Raw genomic sequence first — 25,863 nt, forward strand, 5'->3', positions numbered from 1 at the left:
ATCTGAGAACCAAACCATAGCTATAATAACCGTGTGACTTATCCTTGTTGTTAGCCCGACTTCATAGTCTATTAGGTGAGTATGACAAGGGAGTGTGTTATTGCACATTCAAGACAGCATTTGTTAAAGTGGAAAAATAACCACCCACCCTCTCACCCTAATGTATTAAGATACTGACGTGCAATAATGCTCGCATGGAAATGTAATCTGCTGAGCAAGATGACCATTTTCTGACTGGTGGCAATGGAAGTCTCACAATGGCAAGTATCCTCACAGAGATGTCTTCAGTTGGAAGAGGAGGTGATCCCCAAAATTCTGTTCTGCACAGCTCTTATAACCCAGCTGCCTGTGGTCCTACGAAAGCACCCCAGCAGAAGCATTTTCCATTTATAATGATCTCTACTGTCATAGATTACCTCAGCTACAGATGAAAGGCTATTCTACATGACCACTTCTGAAGGAAGAGCTTCCATTGACTATTTACAAATGTATGATTTGATCAGTTCTGCAACAGGAATGGCCTAGGGAATTCTCAGGTTCACTCCACCCAGGAAGTTAACCCAACCAGTTTAAGTATACAAGTAAGAGCAAACACAGCGGCAGCTTCCTTGGGGAAAATCTCAAGACCTGCTTGAAATTCCCCCACAAGCCACTGCAGAGCCCTCTTTCACACTTATGAAAGCATAATTCTGGGTTGGTAAAGGTGAAATCCTGAGACACAACTCTTTCTCCTTTGGCCAGCACAATTTTTGTTGAAAGCATCCAAACACTGAAAGGAGGTCATGAAACTTATGTTGCACTTACTAATTGTTACCTCAATGGCAAAAACAATAAAACCTACACTTCCAGCTTGTCAAGGCTGGACCATATATTCACAGGATGTCCCAATACCTCACATATTCCTGCTTACACAGACACAGTGCTCCTAGTTTCTGAAGCTACAAAATTACTGTTCCTCTTTATGTCTCAGAAATAATAATTTAGGATATAGAGGCAATTATTTTCTAACTAAATAGAGACGCAAATTATGGTAGCACGTTTTTTTTTTCCCCTGTGATAGTGCACTAACATTCAGCTGAATAGGCTTTTTATAATCTCGGAAATTCTCAGACTGCATCCAAGTTAATAGCAACATCAGATCTATGAATTTATTGACTGGATTCCTTAAATCATTTGGCTTTGTCAGTGAAGTACAGTATAATTTCCTGCTGCCCTCCTTCAGTAGCACCTTAGATTGCCGTGTACAGTGTAGCTTTCAACAGTGATCAAGTGTGGAAACTGATTTTTTTCTGATTGATTATAATCAATGGCAAATTATACTATACAGCATCTTAAATTCTCATTGACATACATATTCAGTTCTTTAATTTTGTAAGTTCCTCCTTAATCAGAGACAGCTATGGATGTTGGGCCAAAAGTGACAAAATTGGCATTACTGTAGCTATTTTGTAAGCTACATGATTTAAGCTGGTGTGCTCAGTCCAGCTACTGCTGAATCCTGCTGGGCAATTTCAGAAGAAAGGACTGTAACTTGACAGATAGAGCTAAGCCCTGATGGCTCAAGGGTCTATCACTCAAGAAAAGGAGCAGGCTGCTTGTTCTCTGGTAAGAGGACTTTTGGTGTAAGGGCTGTTAATCCAGCAGACTGCACCAAATGCAGAAAAAAAGAATCCCTTGAAAGGAAAAAAATCCTCTTCGCGCACTCTTACATTTCTCAATAAAGAATGTATTTATTCTTTTTTTTTGTGCCTGGAATTCCATGCAACAGCATTGGCTATATTGTGCTGTGATATCTTGTAATAAGGCCAACTGGGGAATGTTTTTCAACAGCATTTCGCCCTCCCTCCCCTGAAGCTCTCTCATGCATCATACTCTCCTGAGTTTTAAGCCGGAAATTAGGTTGGAAGAGCAGTAAGCCTGAGATATAATCATCTGAGTATCATAAACATCCCCATACTGTGTTCTCTGTGTGTGAAAATAAAAATCACTTCTCCTGCTTAGCCACCCCCCAGTTTTTACATAGAGTCTAATGATATCTCAGACACAATACCCCTTCATTTTTTAGTGGCAGGATTTCTTACCCCCTGCAGCTGAATCTGTCTTCCCTAGAGCCATCAGAAGTGGTCTTGAAAATCTCCCGTCTCCAGACCTGCTTTTGGCGACCCATCCTTGCAATCCCTCGCATCCTCAAGATGCTTGTCCCCAGTGTCAGGCACATGCTATTGATACATCCTGAGTGTTAATGTGTTATTCATATTTCTCTGAGTTCATCAGTGTCTCAGCTTGTTATTCTTGCTATTCCCTAGAATAATAGAGCTTAGTGAGGCAATTTGTGCTCAGCTTCTGCAGCGTGTGCAAGTAACATATTCTATTCAAAAATATTACAGAAAAAATAGCAACTATGTCTAATCACCTTCCCTCCAGAGATTTAAAGCACAATAACATTCTCTAGAACTGTACTCCCTTAACTGTTTTTTAAATAATACCTTCTACTGTAGAATTGCTCAGAAGCTCCCTTCAAAGGAACACTTTTCCCTCCTCACTTTGGCTTTCGCTCCTGATGGAGACTCACTTGTGATTGTGTCTCACCAGTGTAAATAAGGAATAATGCCTCTAATGTCAGCACAGCCGCAGTGGAGTCAGAAAGAAGACTCAAGCCCTTAGCACCGCGTAATACGCAAAGTTGCTTTTATCTACGCCTTGCGGATATCATAGCGATGCCTGCTCATACACTGACACAGCTTTGCACTAGATTGACTTTTCACAGGCAGGAGGCGAAATTTCTGTGCCAATATAACCCACACTATAAATTTAACCTTATGTTGACGGTTGATTTAAAGTATTAAAGGATTGTAATGAAGTATTTTCTAGGGCAGGCTGCCCCAGCACAACCCAAATCAAAGGCTCCGATTTTGTCAGATTTCAGTGCACAGGAGGAATGGAATTTTCTCCTGCTATATGGTCTGTTCAGCGCAGTGTGCAGACCTGCATTCATCCTCTCATGCATGCATGAGATCAAGTATCACGAGACATGAACAGAATAACAAATTAGATATTGTAAGTTCTTCAGCCTCCATCTTTTGCTAGGTACCATCTCAGGTACCAAGAAATATGCATCAAAATATATTATTTAGAGATATTTTCATCTTAGACTTTATGTAACAGGGAAAGAACACATATTTAAAACAATATAATTGACAGACCTCTGCCTGCATTATCCATGATACATAGTTCTTCCAGATTCTGAAGAAAATATAATATAATATAAATTATTCTTATTTTAATTTGAGCACTTAGAGAGCAAAATGCATTGAATTCAGGGGAAAAAAAAATCTGTTTAAGTTACCATTTTCAATAGAAAAAATTAAAAACATATGCGGTTAACTAAATGACTAAAACCACACTATTGTTTTATCTCATAGTTAATGCAATCTATTCTGTTTGTACTGTTTTAGTGTACATGAGGCTGCTTGATCAAATTTTTCATAAAATGAGCCTGACTTAAATGCTATAGTCAGGATTTCTCATGCTCTTGTTGCACTTCATGAGGCCAGAGAAGATTTTCCAGGTTTGCGCGTGCCAGCCAGCTGCCCTATGTCGAAAGCAATAGTGCACGTACTAACCTTAACCTGCATTTAAAATATGTACATGAGAAATGGGTTTAATGTTACAGAGGTGAAGTGTTAACATTTGAAAGTAAACCAGAGGAGTAAAACCAGGATTGAGTTCTTCTAGTCTAGCCATCAGAAATGGTTACCTTGGGATTTTTGAGGACACGATAATCCTTGCCCTGCTGGCTAGTTTCACACTGGTGTGGCAGAAAGAATATGCTCAGGGTGAACACCGCGCAAGTCCTCTCTGACCTCATATTTGAGGACAAAATCCCACAGAAAAGAGCAATATGCAACCAAGATGTGTTACATTTAGAGCTGCTTCTCTGTTCCCACTGTTCCCTCTTGTTTTCAGGGGCTGAAACCCCTCCATGTGTAATTCCATTATGAACCTCTGTACACCAGAAGTAACACCAGGATTACACCAAGAGCAGCAGAGAATTTCTGAAGGACATCCTCCAGATCCATCAGAATATTTCTAGAGCAAGAGCTTAGTATTGTTTTTTGTTCTGAAACCTGTTGTCTAGAAAGTTGTCTATGACTCTTCAAATGCTGTAGGGATGATAATATAAATAACAGTGCAGTTGTTGTTGTGGTAGCCCTATGGACTATACCTCCAAAAGTTGCTTTGAGAAAGAAAACCAACAGTATTTCAATACTAAGCACAAAAAGAAAGCAAACTTGTAGAATTTAGTAAATAGACAGTGACGTAAATATAAATTTTCACAAAAAACATAGGCTGTGGATGTAAAAAGGTATCCACATATAAAATGCAGCAGTTTTCTGCTTCTATATTTTACTCAACATTTTGGAGAATTTGGATCATGACCCACCACAGGAGACATTTTCCTATCTCCTTGTACTATTTATTGTGTCAACAGATGTATGATTTCAAAACGATGAAACAAATTTGGTCCTGTGGACAGAGTCAAGTCCAGGAGTGATACTTTCTTGCAGAAGGATATCTCTAGATTTTGAAAAGTCATTAAAAAAGAGAAGGTAAAATTTCTTACTGAAGTGATTTTCCCATTTTGTGATGAAGGGCAGATAGAACCACATGATGAGGAAAGAAAGAAATATGACTTTCAACAGAAGTACAAGATCATATTTGTCATGCCATGAGGAGGGCAACAAAGCTGTTGCAACAAAGGGCAACAAAGGGCTGGAAAACATGTCCTCTGAGGAGTGGCTAAAGACTCTGGGTTTGTCTGGTTTGGAGAAAAGAAGGCTGAGGGGCAACCTGAGGAGGGGAAGTGGAGAGAGAGGTGCTGAGCTCTTCTCCCTGGGATCCTGTGACAGGACGCGTGGGAATGGCTCAAAGTTGCATCAGGGGACACTCCAACTAGACATTTGGGAAACATTTTTTTACAGAGAGCGTGGTCAAACACTGGAACACGCTTCCTAGAGAGGTGGTCAATGCCCCACGCCTGTCCGTGTTTAAGAGGCATTTGGACAATGCCTTTAATAACAAGTTTTAACTTTTGACCAGCCCTGAAGTGGTCAAGCAGTTGGATTAGATGTTTGTTGTAGGTGCTTTCCAATTGAACTATTCTATTCTATTCTATTCTATTCTATTCTATTCTATTCTATTAATTCTAAAGTAGTCCAGTCCAGTCTAGTCTAGCCTTGTCTCCGTATACTTTTTATTGCCCTCAGTTTTATATTATAATTTCTCCTTTTACATATTTTTATTTCAATTAATTTCCATTATCACTTTGCATCCTTGCAACTATAAAGTCACAAATACGAGCTCTCATGCTAACTGGTCACTGCAAAGGGAAACAGAGATTTGAAAACAAAGCCAAAGATAAACAGTGATGGGTAGTATCGTATTTCACTTATAATACGCACTGAAATAAAACTGGATGTTCCAGAGAGTGTAGAATTAAGCACAGCTCCTGTACTGAGACTGGCAGTGTGGTTTTGTTAGAGTTGGAGTTTCCAAGTAGCTTGAACTCTTGTGTTGTGGACAACCTGGTCAACCAGGTGACCATGAAATGCAGGTGTGTGAGATGAAGATGCACCAGATTACATTCTGCCCCTAAGTGTTGCAACTGCCTTGGGGTCACTGTTGTCTCCTCCCTCACAGCCACTGCCAGAGACCCCACTGCTTGCTTCTTTGCTGCATGTGTGCAATGAATTTCCATCTGAAAGATTTTGGTAACTTGCTGTGCCAGGAATCACAGTTATCCAAAACTGAAACACAGTGATTTTTTATCTGGAAAGGGACACCGCTAACTACTTATACTGCAAAACATGAAACGTGACCTACAACACTTTTGAGACTGGCATGGAAGAGAGGGAGAAAAAAAATACAAGGTACAGTGATATTTACATTAGGAAATCAGTTTTCCCAAATGGGCTGTAGTTTTCAGAGCACAATGCAGGATTTCAAGATTATGTATTATACTTTGCTGTTTTCTGATTAACAAAAATATTTTCTCTTTGTTTTTATTCTGGCAAGAATCCTACATTTTTTGTTTATTGTTGTTTTATGCCATTGTGTTTGTCTTTACGAAATTTATGATTTAAAAGAAAATAAAAGCTGCATTGCTATAATCATAGATGTCTAAAAAATTCAATCAGAAGATAATTATAATAATAAAAGCTCTTTCAGATCCAGTGAGTTACAACTGGTGGGGTAATCATTGTTTCTGGAAAAATAAGGGTGTTTTTTCTCCCTTTCAGATGAGTAATATGGTTTGGAAAGGTTGTACTATCTATCTTTATGCAAGTCACACAATGAGAATGAATTCAATTTAATATAATTGGCAGGCTTCCTAAGGAAAGAAAGAAGAGAAATGAGATTTGTTCTTGGTCAGCCTGAATTGCTTAGGTTTAATGGGATTGTGAACACATTTGAACTACGCTTTTTTTCTGGTAGACTTACCCTATCTTACGGCTTAGTCCTGCTGTGGTGAAGAATAGAATTTTATTTTGAATAAAGTGTGATGAACAATTAGAATTTTCATTTTGGCAAAATATGAGTGAAACCAAGGTACCATGAAATTTTGACAATATCCAGAATTGGAGGGGATACTCCACGAGGTCTTTCAATGGGATGTATTCCTGTGCCTAAGGGGCTCATAGATGCTAAAGATGTGAAAGCGAAGACATCTGGCACAGACGCTTATAGGACAGGGCCATAAACAAGCACAGCTGTTTCACAGTGTAATGATCTTAGAACTTCCCATACTAACATATAAAGAAAGTGTTCTCTGTTATTTGACTCAATTTTGTCTGCTGCAGAATATTAGATTGGATCAACGTGCCTCTCTACACTTTCGCATGCTATTGTGATTTACCTGTATATTGTGTTGGGAAACGTTCATAAAACCAAAAAGCTTTTCACCTCATGCTGTCTTCATCTTCAGTGAGTTATACTTTCCTTAAATATCTTATAGCAGATATTGAAATATTATCCTACATATTTTTTGGTAGCATAATACTACTTACATATTACAGAGATGAACCAGGACCATTATGAACTGCTGAAACACAGACAAGCAATTCCTTGACCTTCAGAATTAATGAAGTCTTGTGTTTAGCAAAGTGTTTTCTTTCATGTTTGAGTTCCCATGTGCATTCTTTGATGACTAGAAAAAATTGTACTTAGTCTGCAGACTCTATTTTACTGAAGGTTTTATTAGGATCCTTCTTGTAGGCTTGTTTGTACAAAATTAGAAGGAAAATACTTTTGAGACACAATCCTCTGTTAAATTTGGCTGAAGCTGAGTGGCTTGTTCTAACTTTGTCGGTAGGAGATCAATCCATAGCCAGAGAACATATCCACCATAGCCTCCTTCATTTAGGAAACAAGGCTATCATAGCTACCTGTTCCAAGGAGTGTACAACTTGAAAAACTGACAGAAGACAGCAAATGTCTTTGGCAGGTGAGGGTGCTCAAAAAGACAGCCCTGAAAAACTGGTCAGAGAATAAGAAGACTGTTACAAGCATGTCAGCATTGCCTCCTCTAGAAAGCTGTCATGAGAATAGTGGAGGAATTCGAAGAAGGATAATGAGGTCCTGCAGGTATTCGTAGGACGATTCTGGTTTGAATAGAGGGGCAAACAAAATCAAGTGTATAATGAGGATGACTTAAAATGATTTCTTGTAAAAAATAAGTCAGCTTTAGATATCAGCCCGTAGACCCTAATTTTGGGCTATTTTTGGTGAGTTTTTTGAGTCACATTGCACATAATCTGAGAAACAAGTACTGCTACTACAAATTTATTTGCTGCTGTCTTTAAGTTAGTGATGGCTGCTGTTCTTGGGTGAATCAATTGATCTTTCAGAAAGCCTAATCGAAAAGGAAACATTTGGATGGTTCTAATTTGAAATATAAAAATACATAGGTTTTTCTGAACAAATCCTTTGCTTCCAGACATCACATACTTGCAGCAGGTACTTACAGGTCCTTTTACTTGTTATTTTGCAAAATACTGCAAAACAAGCACATGTAACTTAAAGCACTGACAGAATTTTCTGCATTGTTGAACCTCTATCCTTAATATACAAGATGCCATCATGACATGATTCTGAAAAAAAATTCAGCATTTATGGCTTCTAGCAGTCCCCAAATACTGCAGTGGATGTTCAAAGCCTCAGAGACAGGGGGAAACAGAACTCAGTAAGAATAAGAATAAGAGTAAGAATAAGAATGAGAAAAAATAATAAGAATAAACATAAGAAAAAAATTAAGAGTAAGAATAAGCATATGAACAAGAAAGGAGGTACCACTCTTTTCACTATTTTTCACCTTTTGTAGCTGAAAACTAATCAGAAGTCAGTATTTCTGTTTGAGGTATTGCAAAGTCTTTGATCAGTGCAATGAAATTAAGGGACTGAAGAACGGTTGATAAATTATAAGCATTATTGTATCTAGGTACTATGTAAGTAGTAGAAGACTATTTCCAGGGAAAGGCTAAACTGGGCTCTTTTATGTAATGGGTGTCTAAATATTTTTCTCTGTAGGGAAGGCATATGCCAATAGAGGATTTTGTTCTAATCACAATACTTTCTGTTCAAAAAATTTTTCCTTGCTGCTTTAATGTTTTCAAATCTTCCAGTTCCCAGTCGTAGAATGGATGGATTCCAGTCACGTTACACAGCTGAAGATAAAGACTGCTATGCTGCCCTTTCATAGTCCACGGTAGTTTTATCATTCACTGTACTAGGAAAAGGATCTCTATGTGAGCACCACTTTATTTTAAAGTAGAGCCTTAAAAAATAAATTAAGCAAAAACTTCAGAACCTCAAAACACATGAATCCTTGCTGCTAGCTGGAGGGAGGAGGAACTCATTTCAGAAGTTGTTTGCTAAAAGGCATGAACTCAGAAACAGTCAGCCCTGATAACTCACTTATGTTTTCCATGGAATAAAATATTTTGACATTTTTGTGGTTTAAATGAGAGCTGCCGAGATCTGTTCATAGGCAATTCAAACTCTAGTGAGCAAGTCACTGTAGGCTGGCATGAATTCATACCAGCATTTTCCCCTGTCAATTATCCTGTCAGACCATCCTCCGGTTCATTCTGTGGGTGTGGAGATAGAAAGAGCAGCACAGCCAGAAAGCATGTGCATCTTCCAACCCCCAAAGGGCTCTCCAGAAGGTCCTGATCGTGGTAAACACTGGCTAGAGTCAATCACATCCTGTCTTCCTTCCCTCCTGCTCCTCCCAGCCAGTGAGCAACGCTGGAGTCCTGAGTTGGGACACAGCCATGCCTTCAACTCCCCTTCCAGTGCTGAATTAGTATTATCTGGACATCTCTGTCTGTTGGAGAGGGTTGCATACAAAGGTGCAAGGGAAAATTGTAACTTGGGTTGGTGTAAGACAGCTGCAATCCATATGCCATCCCCTGCCAAGGTGCCCACATTCCTCCTCTTGTTCTGGGAACCTCATCATCAACCTTTACCACTGCTCTCACATTTATGGTATGCAGGAATAGAAGAGCTGGGGAAAACAGGTGGGACAAAGCACAGACATAATGTATAAGTAAGAAAGATCTGGAGGGGTTTTGCAAGAAGCAGGAGGGAAAAGACATGAGGTAGCTTGTAGAAAAGGGGAAATAAAGGTAAAAATACTGAGAAGGAAGACTTTAATCAGAAAAGCAGAAAGGAAAAGGGAAATACTATAGGTTTTTAAACTGGGTGGGGCGGAAGAGACCTTCTAAGAGAGCAAAAGGAAAATTGGGTGATGCTGAGATATGAGAGATTGGAAAGAAAAGGGAATTATGTAGGAAAGAAGATGGAGAAAAGAGAAGGGAAGAGAAGGGAAGAGAAGGGAAGAGAAGGGAAGAGAAGAGAAGAGAAGAGAAGAGAAGAGAAGAGAAGAGAAGAGAAGAGAAGAGAAGAGAAGAGAAGAGAAGAGAAGAGAAACAAGCAAAAGAAAAAATGCAGCACATAGATGTGGCAGAATAAGAAATGAAGAAAACAAACAAGGAAAATGCTAGAGAAACAGAAAAGGAGAAAATGAATAGAATGAAGCAGAGTGGGGCAAAAATATCAGGATGAAAAGAAGAGAATGAAATGGGACATAGGTAAAGGGTGAAAGGAAATGGGGCAGCTAAAGCAAATAACCTTGGGATGGACTAAATTTAATTTCTTTTACTTGAACTCCAGATTTTAATTATTCTTTGGTACTGTTTATAAACATTTACTGTGTAAGTGGCACCTTACAGGTTACATCTGTCTTGTTAAGGGACAGAAGATACACAGCAAAGGAACAAGGTTGTTGAAGGAAACAAAATCAGTTTTGAGAGGTCAGAGATATTTCCAAGATGATAAAATATTATTATTACCTAGTGGGAAGTAGATTAAAGCATTGCAGTGTAAATTAACAGACACAGTAGGTTGTTGCTCTTAAAAAAAAAGACTTTTCAGAAGGATTTTAGAGAGTAGGAGAATGGCTTTTCAACAGAATGGCTAAGGAGGCTGTGGTAGATGAAGAAAAGTATGTGCTTCCTCCACATGAAGATGGAGGAGTACAGTACGTCAGAGCTGTGGATGTATGCCTTGTGGTGAAAAAGAAAAAAAAAAAAAAAAAAAAAAAAAGAGAGAGAGAGAATTTATGCAGTGGCTTGAAAGGTGAGGCAATCAAATTAAAGCGTGGAATGGGTAATTTGCTGAATGGACTGGAACAAGAGGAGGTGGGATGGCTAATGTGCAGTGCTTCTGGACACAAGTATAAATTGGGAGAGGAGCATCTGGAGATCAGCTCTGCAGAAAGGGACCTGGGGGTGCTGGTCAACAGCAGGCTCAGCACTAGTCAGTAGTGTGCCCTGGTAGCCAAGAGGGCAAACCGCAACTGGGGGTACAGCAAACACAGCATAACCAGATGGTCAAAAGAGGTGATCACCTCATTGTGCAGCCTCACCTTGAGTGCTGTGTGCAGTTCTGGGCCCCACAATTTAAGGACATAAAGGTACTCGAATGAGTTCAGAGGAGGGCAACAAAGCTGACAAAATGACTGGAAGGCATGTCCTGTGAGGAGCAGCTGAGGACCCTGGGTTTGTCTAGTTTGGAGAGCAGGAGGCTGAGGGGAGACCTCGTTGCTCTCTACAGCTCCCTGAAGAGGGGAAGGGGAGAGGGAGGTGCTGAGCTCTCCTCCCTGGGGTCCAGGGACAGGAAGCGTGGGAATGGCTCCAAGCTGCATCAGGGGAGGTTCAGATTTGACATTGGGAAACATTTTTTTACAGAGGACATGGTCAAACACTGGAACAGGCTTCCTAGAGAGGTGGTTGATGCCCCACATCTGTCAGTGTATAAGAGGCATTTGGATAATGCCCTTAATAACGTTTTAACTTTTGACCATCCCTGAAGTGGTCAGGCAGTTGGACTAGATGTTTGTTGTAGGTTCTTTCCAACTGTTCTGTTCTGTTCTGTTCTATTCTATTCTGTTCTATTCTATTCTAGTGTATTCTATTCTATTCTATTCTATTCTAGTGTATTCTTTTTCCCATGGGAGGTCATCTGGCACCTCCTCCTTCCTCCTACACATTTGCCTCATTTGTTAATAATTACCTTATCCTTAAAATTTACTTGAGCTCATTCATTCCCATTTAAACTACATCTGAATTTGGAAAAAACTCTTTTATCCAGCCCAGGCAAAATAAGTCCCTAGTAGGACCCTGCACTAACCAGTATTTGAATTATATAAAAAAATTTACTTGGGTTCCAAAGTATTTCTTCCATTATTTCTGGAAAAATTGTTGACTAGGACTCTACAACCAGAAAGAAGGTAGAAATTAGGATATATATATATATATATATATATATATGTATTTTGTCATCACAACAAGATAAGAGATAATAAAATCATTCCTAGCTGTGAAGAAGACAAAAAAATAGGCCATGTTAAGAGAAGAGCACTTCTCTTGCTTTAAAACAGAGAATGACAGGTAAGATAAAAGAAAAAGCCCTATTATTTTAATTAAAATATATGCATGCATTTGAGTGAAAATAGAAAGCAGAAATTAAATCCTGCAGCTTAAAAGTCAAATGTATAGGAGTATTTCTTTTGATTGTGCTTTTCGAAAACAAGCTGTCTTCGATCCAGTGCCAGAGTAGAAATCTCTCAAAAGAACATCAAAGGAGATACAAGCATTTTTTAAAGCAACTAGACACTTCATCCTGAAAAAGCTAGTGAGATATAACACACACATAAAGTTAACAAAAAACTGTGACTTCTTAATAACTATCATGTGCTTAAGAGACAAAAGGAAGCATTTTTAGTGTTCCTACCATTCCTCAGGACATAGCTGAGTAAAGATTTTTACAAACATTAAAGATCAAAGGAAAAACTCTCTATTGCCCACTATCTTGGTGCTGTTTAAAAACTACAGGGGCGACAAAACAGTTTCAGGAGATGTAACTTCTTAAACCTTTACAGGCATTGCAGAAGTGAACATAAGTGTCCCCTAAGGCTAATCTGGTTTAGGAACTGAAGTCTCAATGTCCAGTATGATAAATATGTACCTACCTCAGACCACTAGATTTTCTACCAGTGTTCTTAGAGGCTTGTTGGAAATCCTACGTTGCACAGTGCAATGCAGAAGAGAAATACTGAAACTAACCCTGTGTAAGAAGCAGGGTAAATTGTTAAAGGCTGTAAGATTCTTTGAGTTTCGCAGCGATCCTTACTGTAGCTACATTAGTCTGCTGTGTAGGCAAGTGCACTTCGTGAAAGAGATCATTTCAGTGCTTTTGAAAAAAATGTGTTCTGTATTGCCAGTGATGTACATTTAAAAAGTCACAGAAGAGAAAGGAAGAGTAAAAGTGAAGAACTCAAGTTAAAACTCTCTTGCCACCATGTTGATACATGCTGAAGATGGATCGATCGTGATTAAAGGTGAAACAGTCCTTATCCATACCAATTAATTATGTATTTAATATAAATTAATCCTTATTTAATGAGGTCTGTGTCATTAGAATCAAGTTTGCATAGATACAGATAGATAGACAGATAGGTATAATTGGTGCTACAAAAGTGTGACTTTTATGTATGAAATGAAGGTCAGAGCTAAAGACAGACACAGTTTTATTATTAAAGAGATGCCAGACTCATTATTGATATACTGCCCAGGGTATTGCTGTGATAATTCCATAGTTAAGGCTCCTGGGGGGGTTGATTAAAAATGTAAATGATTGCTTTTCTTGCTTAGAAAGAATGACACACTGTACTCACTGTAAAGGTAATCTTTAAGCAGAAGAGAAAGTATCGCCTACTGAGTCACTCAGTACTCTGCCTCCTGGAGACAGCGACTCCTCCTTGGCACAGGCACAGCAGTCTGCCCCATGGTCAAACACAGTCAAAAGCAAAAAGTAAATAAATAAAAAGGTAGAGAGGAAGATGTCTCTTCCTTTCAGTGTTCAGAATAGTTTCATTACAAAAAACAGTTTACCTGCAGTGGGAGAGAGGAAGACATATACCCCAGATTCAGAAAACTTCCCAAGTCTTTGTGTAATTTTGTGTATGCAGCCCCCATGAATTTAGTTAGAACTAAACATTTGCTTTCAGGTACTGCCAAGAGCAGGAGTTTTAGTACAAAATGCCATGAGCGAAAGAGGTAGTTAGTCATACACTGCTCTGGCTAATTTTCTGAGCTTAGCCATGAAGGTCCCTTGGCTGTGTTCACCTAGTGGTGTTTTAAGAACTTGGCATTTCTGCTGACATGATGGAGAGGCGACTAACAATGCTTCCTCCTCATGTTTCCCCTAACGCAAATGATTAGGACCTTGTTTTTGTACCACAAGTTGCATTTTAAGAAGACCAGGGACTGTGGGAGGGTCTAATCTTGGTTTGACTGTTCACTAAATGCCAAAGAAAAAGAGAAAGAGAGATGATTAGCTCCTACCTTCAGAAAAAACTACTCCGTAGATGAGGTTCCTTGTCTGTTCAGACAGGGCATCTGAAGGAGCTAGGAAAGATCATTTGTTTTGCAAGGTCAGCAGAGATAAGACAGGCCTTTCAGAAAAGACCTGACCATGTTTTGTTTTGTTTTGTTTTTTTTTCAGGGAAAATACACATCTCTCATGACTTATGGAAATCAGCTAGAAAAAACTTTCAAAACTATGTTCCAGACTTGAACTGTTTATGGATCTTGAAAAAATGTGGTTTTTTTCTTCACGTAAAGCCCTTCCTGAATCTGCCTGTGATAACCAAAAATAAAGCTGAAAACCTGAAGCAACCTACTTCAGTCACAGGTGGAAACCCGAACCAGTGGAAATGCTGGTGGATGCATTTCCTTTGTTACTTTTATGGATAGGAAAAAAAGGCCTTCTTGCCGTCATTCTTACACTTCCAAAAGCAGTTAGGGAAAAAAAAAACCAAACAAACAAAAAACAAACATGAAAAAACAACACCAAATTAGCTTTAACTCAGCTCCAAATAAAAGCATTAACTTCCTTCAGCTAGTCTGCTTTCGAGGCAGGCATAATTAGTGACTTAGAGAAACCAGAGCAGTAGATACACATTTGATCAACCTATCCATGGCTACCTAACTGAGCAACAAAGGAAATACCATGAGAAAAGAGTGGTGTGAGGAATATCTGAGTGAGAGTTTGACGTTATTTTTTTTCCTCCTAATTGCTTTTTTTTGGTACTTGGACCTCCAAGCACACAACTCAAAACAGAAAGGATCAGGAACGTACCATTTCACCAAGAATGAAAAGCTACTTGCACAGCACTTCAGTTGTTAGATTGGTTTGAGGCCAAGAAAATGGGTGAACTAGTGAGGAAAAAGGCACTAATTAATTTCCTTCAATTCTTATGAACATAGTTAAAAGTAGGTGGTGGGTTTTTTTAAAATTTCTTTTTTTATTCCTTCCATTGTGGTAAAGTGGGAAGGAAAACAAGGGAGCACATAACTGCATATACATTCTGCATCTCATTTAAATTCAACTGTCAAAATATCATACAGGTTTAAAAAGATAAGTTGAAACTTCCATTCAGATGTCTTGCAATTCTCATGTAGACCCCACCATTCTAAATGACACTTAGAGACCCAAAGTGATTTTTATGAACAGCTGCTCCATTTCAGCTATTATCATTATTAAAGAAAGAGGAAACAATCTTGACTGAAGAAAGCAACATGTTGTAAAGACCCCAAAAACAGTTTTTTGAGAGTAATGGCAAAAATTCATCAGAGACTGGTACTGAAATCACCCACCCTCCAGTATAATTAGCAAAAATCAAACTTTTCAATGAAAAAATGATCTATTTATGTTTGTTTGAAATATATGCTTGGAAAAACTTGGCCTAACCACTTAAAATATTTACAATCCACATTAGGCATTAAAAATACCTTTATCTAGCTAAGGCTCAATATTTTTACATTTTATTTTTTCTAAAAAAAAATAAACCATAAACAACAGCAGTATCTGCCTTGGCTTTCTTCTGTCTGGTAGAGCTTCACAAGTTGCTAAAGCGTGTCATGGCCACCCTGCAAATCCTCTGGCCTAAACAGAGATGAAAGTATTCAATATGCTGCAGAAGACTTTCTGCACTTGCAGAGTGGAGTGGTGTGTCACTGCTGAAACAATCTGTGAGAGCTTGTCTATACTGCCTACTCGGGCACGGCATCAAGAGCAGAAAAAGCAGTATAATCCTTCCAAAACAAAGGAGTACAACATGATTACTTTGTAGCAGAATAAATCAACTCTCCACTCATCTGTCTTGTTAAATTTTTGACCTCATCTCATCTCGTCTCGTCTCATCTCCCCGCTTCAATTTCCTTCATGACATTTTAGCCTTTTGTTCCTCTGGCTTTCCCCTTTGTTCATGTGTTTCATTTTGAGACAGAGAGTATCTTATTGACCCCTTTACAAAAAACTAAGCCAAAGGTACTCCAGACAATACATTTGATGAGAAGGGTGCCAGAATTAAAATGTTTGCCATCACTGAAATTGAGGGTGATTTACAAATTCAACTTGGCAATTCAGAGGAATTATGCAGTTCTGGAATAGCATTAATCAGTTTTCATAACAAATTCCTTTCCCAAGGAATCATAATGATGAAAGGTCAAAGTAATTTCAACATATATTTATATGGTAAACATATATGGGATGCATATATGTGTATATACATATGTGGTATAGATCCCATTCATACCTTCAGGATACAAGTATAACTTATTTTATAGGAACAATTACTTTTTTTCTGGTCCCCACATCTTTACAAGTTTCCTCAGCAAATGCTGTTTGTTTTGCATTCTTCTTATGTAAGAGGAAACAAACAATTGTGGATACCCAATTACTATTTCAAGCACCAGAGTCTTAACTAGGAATCCGGTCCTGATGGACTCTCCCTTAAGACTAACTGCAGGGTGTGCTGATATGAGATCAATGGAGACAGTATTTCACTGTCATTGGTAACAGAGAGACAACTGAAGAGCCAGGGGCACATTCAGAGTTTATTTGAGATGGACCTAGATAATTCAGATCTGAGTCTTATTGTGATGTGCTCTATAAGCACTGAATCATAAGAACGATGTGCCTACTTACATAATACAGAGAAACACAAAGCTGTCCAAGAGGGCAAAACCAACTTCAGTAACATTAGAAAAATGAGAGTTAGGTAATGATCTGATAGGTCGGGAGGCAGAAAATGTAAGGTAGTCAAAATGAGCCTCAGGTTAGTTAAGGACATCTAGTAACTCAGAGAGAGCTTAGAAGGCATGCAATATACATTTGCTGCAGCAGTGTGTAGCTCACACAATGGAGCAAGCTGATCTTCTAGTATAGTATTCCCCTTTAAGGAAAGACAGTGGAAAAATGTTTGTTTTCAAAGTGGCAGCTGACTTGGCAGGTTTGGTTCCAATGCTCCCCTCTCCTGAAGAAAGGAGTACATCCAGTGTGGTGTTGGGAGTGCCTGACAGAGCATCTCTAGCTCTGCTGTCGTGCAGCCTTGTTCAAAATCATTGCCAAATATGGCAAATGATATCAAAATCATTTGATAACCCGCATCTCTCTATGCTGTGAAAAATATAAAGAACTTTCTGCACTCCTGATTCAGTCTTCTCAAAGCTTTACTTTAATGAGTGCAAAACCAGAATGATCCTCACGGTGCTATAGACTCTTTTCAATGTCCTTGGGGTAATGAAATATAATACAATTCCTTGGCTGCAGATTGCTTGCAGAGCCCCCCACAAAGCCTCTGAATGTTTGATTACCAGGGGAGTCAAGTCCTCTCCCTCCCCCATTTATGTTTGGTATGACAGGCGCTATCCAACTGCATTAAATAGATTCTTATAATACTGTATTCAGGAAAATATTGACCTATTTTATTTGCTTAGGAGCTTCCTTATGGTGATAGTGCATAAAGAGGTGATTTCTAAGAGTTATGAAGAGAAGGAAGGAACAAACAAGCATCCAAAACTGAACAAAGAATGGACGTTCTCCCCAAGCTGTAGGGAGAAACCCAGATGTTTGCAGTTTGGTTTTATATTTCCATCTTTAGCTAGAAATAGAGTAGGTTTATCAGAGAGACGCATATTTCAAGAGAGTGTTGGAGGTAATGCAATACACTGTAAAGCAATATAATTGAAGGGAGAGGATAACTAGTCTCCACCTATGCTGATTTCCTTCTTCACTCTATGAGACATGACACAAATAAATTTATCAATAACCAGTTAATTTATCACTAGCCAAGCAGCAGCTCTATTAACTCTTCCAGCCAAGGAATTCCTGCCACTCAGAAATGCTCTTATCAGTTAAAATTGGAGAAGACTGCCAAAAGTCATCTGTCTTGATCCAAGGGGGGTGAAATTCTACTTATAAAAGCAGTATTTGACTTCAGCATTGATCATGTTTTCTCTTGGTGCCAAGACAGCCTTCAAGTATCAGTGCTCAGACTACCATGACTTCTTTCCTGAGCTAGCTAGTTTTATCTCAGTATTTTGTTGCCTCCATACTAAGCAAAACTCTGACAAATCTTGAGACGCTCTCTGTAGACAAATAACACTATCTGGCAATTGGTTAAAGGCATACACTTCCACCTACCTTTTTAAAAAAAATTCTTTACAGATTTTGAAGCAGAAGATCTCAAGCACTGAGCACATTTACAGAAAAACAAGCAAACCCCGTGTGGAGCTAAATATCCCACAGTTTCTTGGAGCTCAGGCAGTGCACGTTTTAGTCTCAGTTAAAATTTGTTGAATTCGTTTAAAAATATTTATGTCTGGAAACCTAAATGCCACCTTGTCTCTCCTGAGAATTTCCTGAATTTGCAAAGGTTGTAAACATGCTTGGATTTCTCTCTTGAACAGCTATATTGTAGGGAAGGAGGGAATGGCTGGCATTACAGCGATAGCAACGGGAGCTGTAATATTGGCCGTCACGGGCCCTTAAAGTCTACAAACACTTCATTCCTTCAGAAAAGTTCCGCAGAATATAAGAGAGGTGTAACCTTTTGTCCTTTAGAATTGACTCTCAAATGCAAAATCGCAGATTTGATTGCCTTTAGAATGTATTAAAATGATATTGACTATACAGCAATGATAAACTGCTGAATTATGAAGTACGGTAGCCAAAGCACATAGGCTGAGGGGGAGCTATTACCAGAACTACTATAATTAAGTATAATTATATTGTATAATATACATTATATATGATAGATACCTACCATACATATCTTTGTGTTATGTAATTATACAGTACACAATTAATTATGCATCATATAATTAATTAGAGTTATAAATATAAATTACTTATTATTAATTGTTATAGCCACATATCCATCCTCTTCAACTTGCAGCACTAATTTCTCCTCTGCAAGAATTCAAAAAAGTAAGCAGTTTCTACCCAAAAGAGTAAACAACTCCCTTGTCCCTCATTTTGCACATCCACCAGCGTACAGGTAGAAGGAATGCTGTCCAAATGGGAAACAAATGTACACTTAGGATGCTAGACCTTTAATCAACATTATTGGAGAGTTTTAGCCAATATGCAGAAAGGCAGCATGGCTGAGTCTGCAGATCATGCACACTGCCTTTCATTATCAGCTGATTAATCATGCCCAAGTGTTTTTTACTACTCTTGGCCTCTGTCTCCTCTCTGGATGATAAGAATAATGACACTGAACACTCTTAAAAAGCAATTTTAGGTCTGTGGTAAAAGAAATCCCAATTGTTGTTTTCCTTTTAAACAGCGAGGATGGAAACACAGGCTGAAAAGGAAGAGCTGCGCACTAGTTAAACGAGCCTGTGCTTTGAGACAAGAGTGCCTTGGCTGAAGCAGTAACCACACAGACGTTTCTGGCATTTTCTCTTCCTCTGCATTCTGGATAATAAGCACTAACGGTTCCCAGGTTTCATGGTTTAAAAACAGCTCAGCACACCTTGTGGAAACAATACTTCTGTTTTATATGTGTGGTATATTTTTAAAAGCAGAATGTGTTAATTATCTCTGAAAGAATTATAAATCACTTCTCAAAAGACTTATAGAGACATGTCACTGCTCTGTTGAGATGAAACACAAATTACTTTGGAGAAATTGGTCACGCACTCTTTTTCAGAACAGACTTTTTCAACAGACTTCACGTAATCAGTTCTGAAAGTTGGTATTGGGTCCTGAAAATACAGAGACGTTTCTCTGATGTGACATATTCCATGCCACTCCAATTTGCACAACCGTTGATGCTCTGAAGCATTTGACAAAAGATTTCATGTACAATTAAGTAGTTTCTCTTGCTCTGGGTGCAGTTAGGCAGTAATCCCTCTGTCCTAAATTCCTTAGTATTCACAATAGCTAAAATTCAATCTATGTAAGTGAATTATTTTATACAGTAAACTCAACTTTGTGGCCATTTTATCTTGCTTAGATAGCACTTGTCACCTTAAAATATTGACAGTGCCATGATTTATTTATAAAAGAGGGAATCCACATATTTTTGAATCATTTCCTTTTAATTTCTAACTTTTTTAATCCACAAGGATGGCAGATTAAATACATATTCTGAAATTGTTTTCTTCCTCAATACTTATGACTCAAATGGAGCATTCTGCAATACTTTGGTTATGAATCAGATTTCATAGAATGTAATTTGTGCTAGATTGCAACTAATCTTTAGACAGCTACCCAGGGCAGAAGTGAAAACAAAAACAATCCTCTCCTTCCACCTCCTGATGACCTTAATACAGGGCTTTTATACAAAACCTTGGACAAGAGATGGCAGGAGAATGATTCTCACCAACGCCATATTTAAAGCCATGCATATAAATACTCATACCCTAAACACATTTATGTATGTATACACACATACGTTCATGCCCATAGCTACTAATATATCTTTTTTAATGGAAGAAAGTGACACACCTAGAATAATCACTCATTGCTCTTGCCCCTACCTATGACTTTTCATGCACATCCACGCTACATTTCCTCTGAACTGAGAAAAGCCAGAGAGATGGTGATTTTAAGAAATCGAGCAGAAATCTGAAGTACCACTTTGCTTGGGTTGTATGGAGATATCCAGCATAACTAAAATATCTCTAGCACTGGAAATGGTGTTGCGTGGCAGAGCAGAGCAATACACTGGAAATGCACCTACCTGGGAATGAATGAATCTGTGCTGAGCATCATTCCTGTATTTTTAGAATGCATCTAGACTCTGATCAACATAGTTTTTGAGCCAACTCAGTAGCCTGTCACTCTTTAGAGTATTTATAACCCCTGATACTACGCTGATAGGCAGCAATGACACATCCTTACACAGAGAAAACATTTCTCTTCTTTTTCATTAAAAAAAATAAGTCTGAAATGACCACAGTGAAACTAATGTAAGTTAGGATAATGGTATAATGTGTAGTCTGGGAAACCCAATTTCCAATTTAATTTTTTTCTGAGGCAAACTCCATATGACTAAATAAATAATGCAAATCCTGACTGGAGAACAATATGAAAGTCCCACTCTGCAAAATATATTCTGTTTCTGAACATTTCTTTATTTGATCATAAGCTTTTCTCAATTCATTTTTACAGGAAAAAAAAAAAGTATTCCATTCTGCATTTTTCCCAACAAATTGATGAAGGCATTGCTCTGTTTCAGTAGTTTTGCCTCTTCACTCTCTAGAAAGAAGGTAAATTATCCCAAATCCAAGCTGAGATGTTAAGTAATTTTCAATATCTGAAAAAAGAGTCAAACCCTGAAGTCCAAAGAAAAAAAAGAAAAAAAAAAGAGAAATGAAAAAGCAGCAGAAGCAACTGCAGCAGCAGTGGGTGTGATATATTCTACTGATCAACAAAAGGAAAGAACAGGTAAAACTCCTTGGGGATTTAAAGCACTGTAACAAAAAGGGCTAATGGTATGAAAAAAGCTAATCATATTTCCTCTGTTTGCAGTTTTGTAGGTAACATGCACTGCTGAACAAGAAGCAAATGAACTGCTTACTCCTTTATTGCTGAAAATACAGTTAATTTCTGTTTTGGCACAGCGTAACATCACTATGTGGTGTAACTTGCAGCACTGGCATGCATACATGCACTGTGCATCCGTGATGACCCAGGGAGTGCTTTTGCCTGCACTCCTCCACCTCCGCTGGTGGCTGCCTGCTGGACTCCTGCTGGCAGGAGGCTCTTCCCAACTGCTCCGCACTGACCCTCACGGTTCAGTGGAAGTCAAGCCTCGGATGCTATATCCCTTAAATTAACACTGGGTTGTAGATCCCTTCGGGGAGAGCACTCAGCTTTCATCATCTGAAGGGATGCTGTTTCTGCCTTTGGTCCTTGAAGGTGAATCATCTGAGCTACTGTCCTTTACTGCTGAACTCAGAATAGCCAACTCATTCTCCATTTCTCATCTTCTGTCATTTTTAATTTATCAGTTATATAGCAGATATTGTGAGTGCTCAAGTGAAAGTTTGTGAGTTAAGCCTGAGGATTTCCGAGGCCAAGAGAAAATATGATGCTGTTCTGCCAAATCACCCAGGGAAGCCAACTGCAACTGTAGACCTCATTACATGACCTAAGTTAAAGTTTTGTGTTGCTTCCTTGAGCTAATTCACTAAGGTTCTTCAGAGATCATCTAACTAAAATGTCAACCACAGAAGTAAGAGCAAAAAGAAACTACTTCATGGACAGGCAGTTGTGGGTTTTCTCCCTTTTAATACATGTTTCACCCATCCTTCTACAAATTAAAACTTTTATACAAGTACATACTGAACCATCTGCTCATTTACTATACTAAGGAGCAAAAGAAGGTTTGTCAAGCTTGTGTGCCTGTGTGTGTATGTGTATAAATAAAGTAAAACATTCAGCTGGTAATTTGAATTGGGGATTGATTTTTCAAGATTTTTTGGTGGGCAGAGGCCAAGCACCCCATAAAGGTGAAAATGTATGTCTCTGTGTTCAAATCTGCTGCTTCTATCGACAGTGTCCAACCAGCTAACCAAAGAATAAGGCACCTAACAGGACAGCCGACAGCTTTCTTTAGCAGCAAGAGAAATAGCACAAAGCAAGAGGCAGCTGCTGGAGATAGGTGGTCCAAGGAAAAACGGAGGAAGAATAAGTAGCTGTATCACTTCTTTACCTGCCCTTTCTGGCTCTCATAGCATGCCATTTCCTTTTGTTCAGTTTCACCCAACCAAACATCACATGGTGCCTAAATAAGCTGACTTTTCTTAACAGCAATACTGTAAGAAAAAATTCCTTGGAAGATGATTTCATGTGGTGTCAGAAAAGATAGTGGTGTATTATTTACACATCCATAGGTAAGATAAGTACTTGCCTTTATATACCCATACTAATAGTAAGCAAAAAAAAAAAGGGGTAGATTAAAAAGGAAAGCCCTTTTTTTTTTAGCTCTATTTTCCTCCAGTTTTAGACAGCTGACTCCCTGAAACTTTATGAAGAATATAAGTCAAGTGCTGTTTTTCTGTTGGTGTTTTTGTTACTGTTCTTTTTTTGTTTGTTTGTTTTCTTTTCTTTTTAAGATACTGTCATGATTAAAGTTTTCATAAGACCCAAGGGAAACTCTGGCAATAAATTCTGAAAGGACTTCAATGGTCCAGTAAGCATGATAATCCTTTGGCTTATGAGGAAATAAATGACTCATAGTGCTTTCCATAACCGAAGATCACCCTTGACCTAAGATAGCTCTTTCAGTCTATCTAAAGAGCATTCATATGTATTTGAAAGAGACACATGTACCAAGGAAATCACGAATACTTATAGGATAAACATACGATAGGGATACCTGTCTGCACAGGCATGAGAAATAGCATCTTACAGGATGCCAGGACTAATGTGAGTGATGGATTTTTCTTCTTTTTGTAAGATAAATAACAATGGCAAATAGCAATACAAATGACCCATACAAGCAGGGCTTTTTCAGAGTCCACTCACTGACACAGAAAAAGTTTCAGTTCCAGCTGGCTGATGTGCACTTTGATTGCTGAGCTTTGAACTCCAGGGAAATAAGGAAAGGAGAATGGAAGAAGAATTTGAGTGGCCTTCCCTCTGCTGAAGTAGCAGAGCCCATGAATCTAGCCAGTGACATTAATGAAAAGCTGAGCCATTGCACAAACCTGATCAATCACAGAAAGTAGAACAGTCACATCTAAATCCAATTCCAGGGGCTGAGCTTTTACATTCCCCCAAAGTCTCTAATTGCCAACACACTTATTCCTTCATTTGCAGTAAATGCTCCCTTGTGAAAATCCCTCTACCCATCAGCTGGACCCTGGATGAGATATCTCAGTCTAGCAAAACAGTGCTGAATTGAGGTCTTCATACATCTTAGCTGCTCAGGCTAACATCACAGCTTCTGCTTAAAACGTTTTGCCCACCCCATCTTAAAATCTTATTTAACTTTGTTTGCAAACGTTATTTAAGTTTTGGATGCGACAGGGAACAGAAGGAATGCCTGCATAATGTCCTTTGGCAGATGAAGATGGCTGGAGACAGCACAAACTGGGAAGTGGGAAAAGGTGGAGCCTTGTTTCTTAAGCGTAACTGCCTCTGAGCACAAGAAGGAAATAAGCGATGCCACAGTAAGTTAAGGGAGGACAAGGGAGATAACCAACTCCATCCCCTTTGACACCAGACTAAACTGGAGGTGAAGGGCAGAAAAAAAATTGTCACCATTTCACACTGCGCCTTTATCTGATCCGGGGCCAGAACAACTATCTGCTGTCGAAGTTGTTACTGTATGCACTTCAATACAAAGGAGATTCTTAAGAAATCTTGACACTGGCAGAACTTCATGTAGAGATGTGAGAGTTACAGCTGGCAGGACAGCTGCAAGCTCTGAAGTGAGATGCCCATCAGGAAAGTTGGGTTGACTCTGTTGGAATGAGAAGTCCAGATTTGGCATTGCAGAAGAATGTGGTATAACTGCCATAGGATGCAGAGCAAAGTGAATGGGAGTGAAACATTTTTCATTAATACTTGTTCAAATGCAAAACTAATTTTCACTTTGGCATGTTTATAGTGCCTTTTGTTTGCTTTCTGCGGACCTCTGAGCTCTCAAACTATTTTAGCATGAACAAACACAAGTGAACTGTAAGCTTCATTGCTCACATGTTTGAAATGTGGATTTGATTTTAAGAGTTACTGCTCATTCCTTGTTGGGTATTGCTAAAATAATCTAATCAGAGGGAAAAAAAAATCAGTGACTTGTGACTTTGGTAGCTAAAACCTAACTATGCCAAAATAACACTGAAACTCTCTCTACATAGAGAAAAACATGCACTGGAAATATATATAAAGATTTGAAGGCTAGATATGAGAATACCATAACTTATTTGTGGGCAATTAAGAAAGAAGTTGAAAGAAAAAACAGTTAAATAAATAACTCATTTCATTGCTTTCATATTATATGGGAAAATGAGTGCCATTTCAATTCAGTAAAGGAGAAGGGAGAAAATATATTAGTAAGTTCTACGTTTTCTGACACATGTCACTTTCTTGACTCTTTTCTGACTTTGGGTTAGGAGCATCATTTAAATTTGAAAGATACATAGGGACAAAATATCAAATACTTCTCAGCTGTTGCTGCATTATTTTTTCTTATTGACCTGCTACATCTGCCTTCAAAGACACCCTTCTCTACAAGTAAAATTGGCAGATGTAAGCAACCCCAAACTACTGGAATTGGAAATAAGTAATCCCAAACTGCTTCTGGGCCTTAAAAAAACATTACAAATCTTGCACCTCCTTTGACAAACTTGTTTATTCGCTCAAATACAGAAGAGTCTGCAATGCTGCTCTGGAGCTTGTACACACTAAGATATAAACAACAGAGATTGCAGTAAAGCATTTAGTTCTCGAAGTTTAGAAGCATGAGAAAAATAAGAAATAAGGAACTGATATATGTAAAGCCATCTGAATACTAGTTTTTCTATCCTGAACTATGCATTCTGTGTGCATTTGCAGTTCCACTGTGAGCTCTGCACAACCCTTTAGATAAATGCTGTTGGAAGTGTATAAACCGTCTCAGCTTTATTATCAGGAGCACATATGCGTTCAGAACAAGATTAGCTGTTGCTGCTGTTATGTAAAAAAACCCCACCCCCCTCCTCTCTGCAAACCCCAAACCCAAAACACACACACACACACACACACACACACACACAGACAGAGAAGCATATCAGAGCCTGTGAGAAGACTATTTTCTGAGAAGAATGAGGATATAACACATGAAAGCTGAAAGAACCATTACAAACTGAGAAGGAACTTCTTTACTTTGAGGGTAGTGGAGCACTGGAACAGGCTGCCCAGAGAGGTGGTGGAGGCTCCCACCCTGGAGACAATCAA

The 25,863-nt window shown here is 38.6% G+C and overlaps 1 pseudogene; it reads right to left on the reverse strand.

The window, feature by feature from the left end:
* Positions 1-25,863, reverse strand: part of LOC104296061 — a 101,438-nt pseudogene that overhangs the window by 49,713 nt on the left and 25,862 nt on the right.

The sequence above is a fragment of the Charadrius vociferus genome, unplaced genomic scaffold, assembly GCF_000708025.1.
Source record: "Charadrius vociferus isolate BGI_N301 unplaced genomic scaffold, ASM70802v2 scaffold231, whole genome shotgun sequence".
Taxonomy (NCBI): domain Eukaryota; kingdom Metazoa; phylum Chordata; class Aves; order Charadriiformes; family Charadriidae; genus Charadrius; species Charadrius vociferus.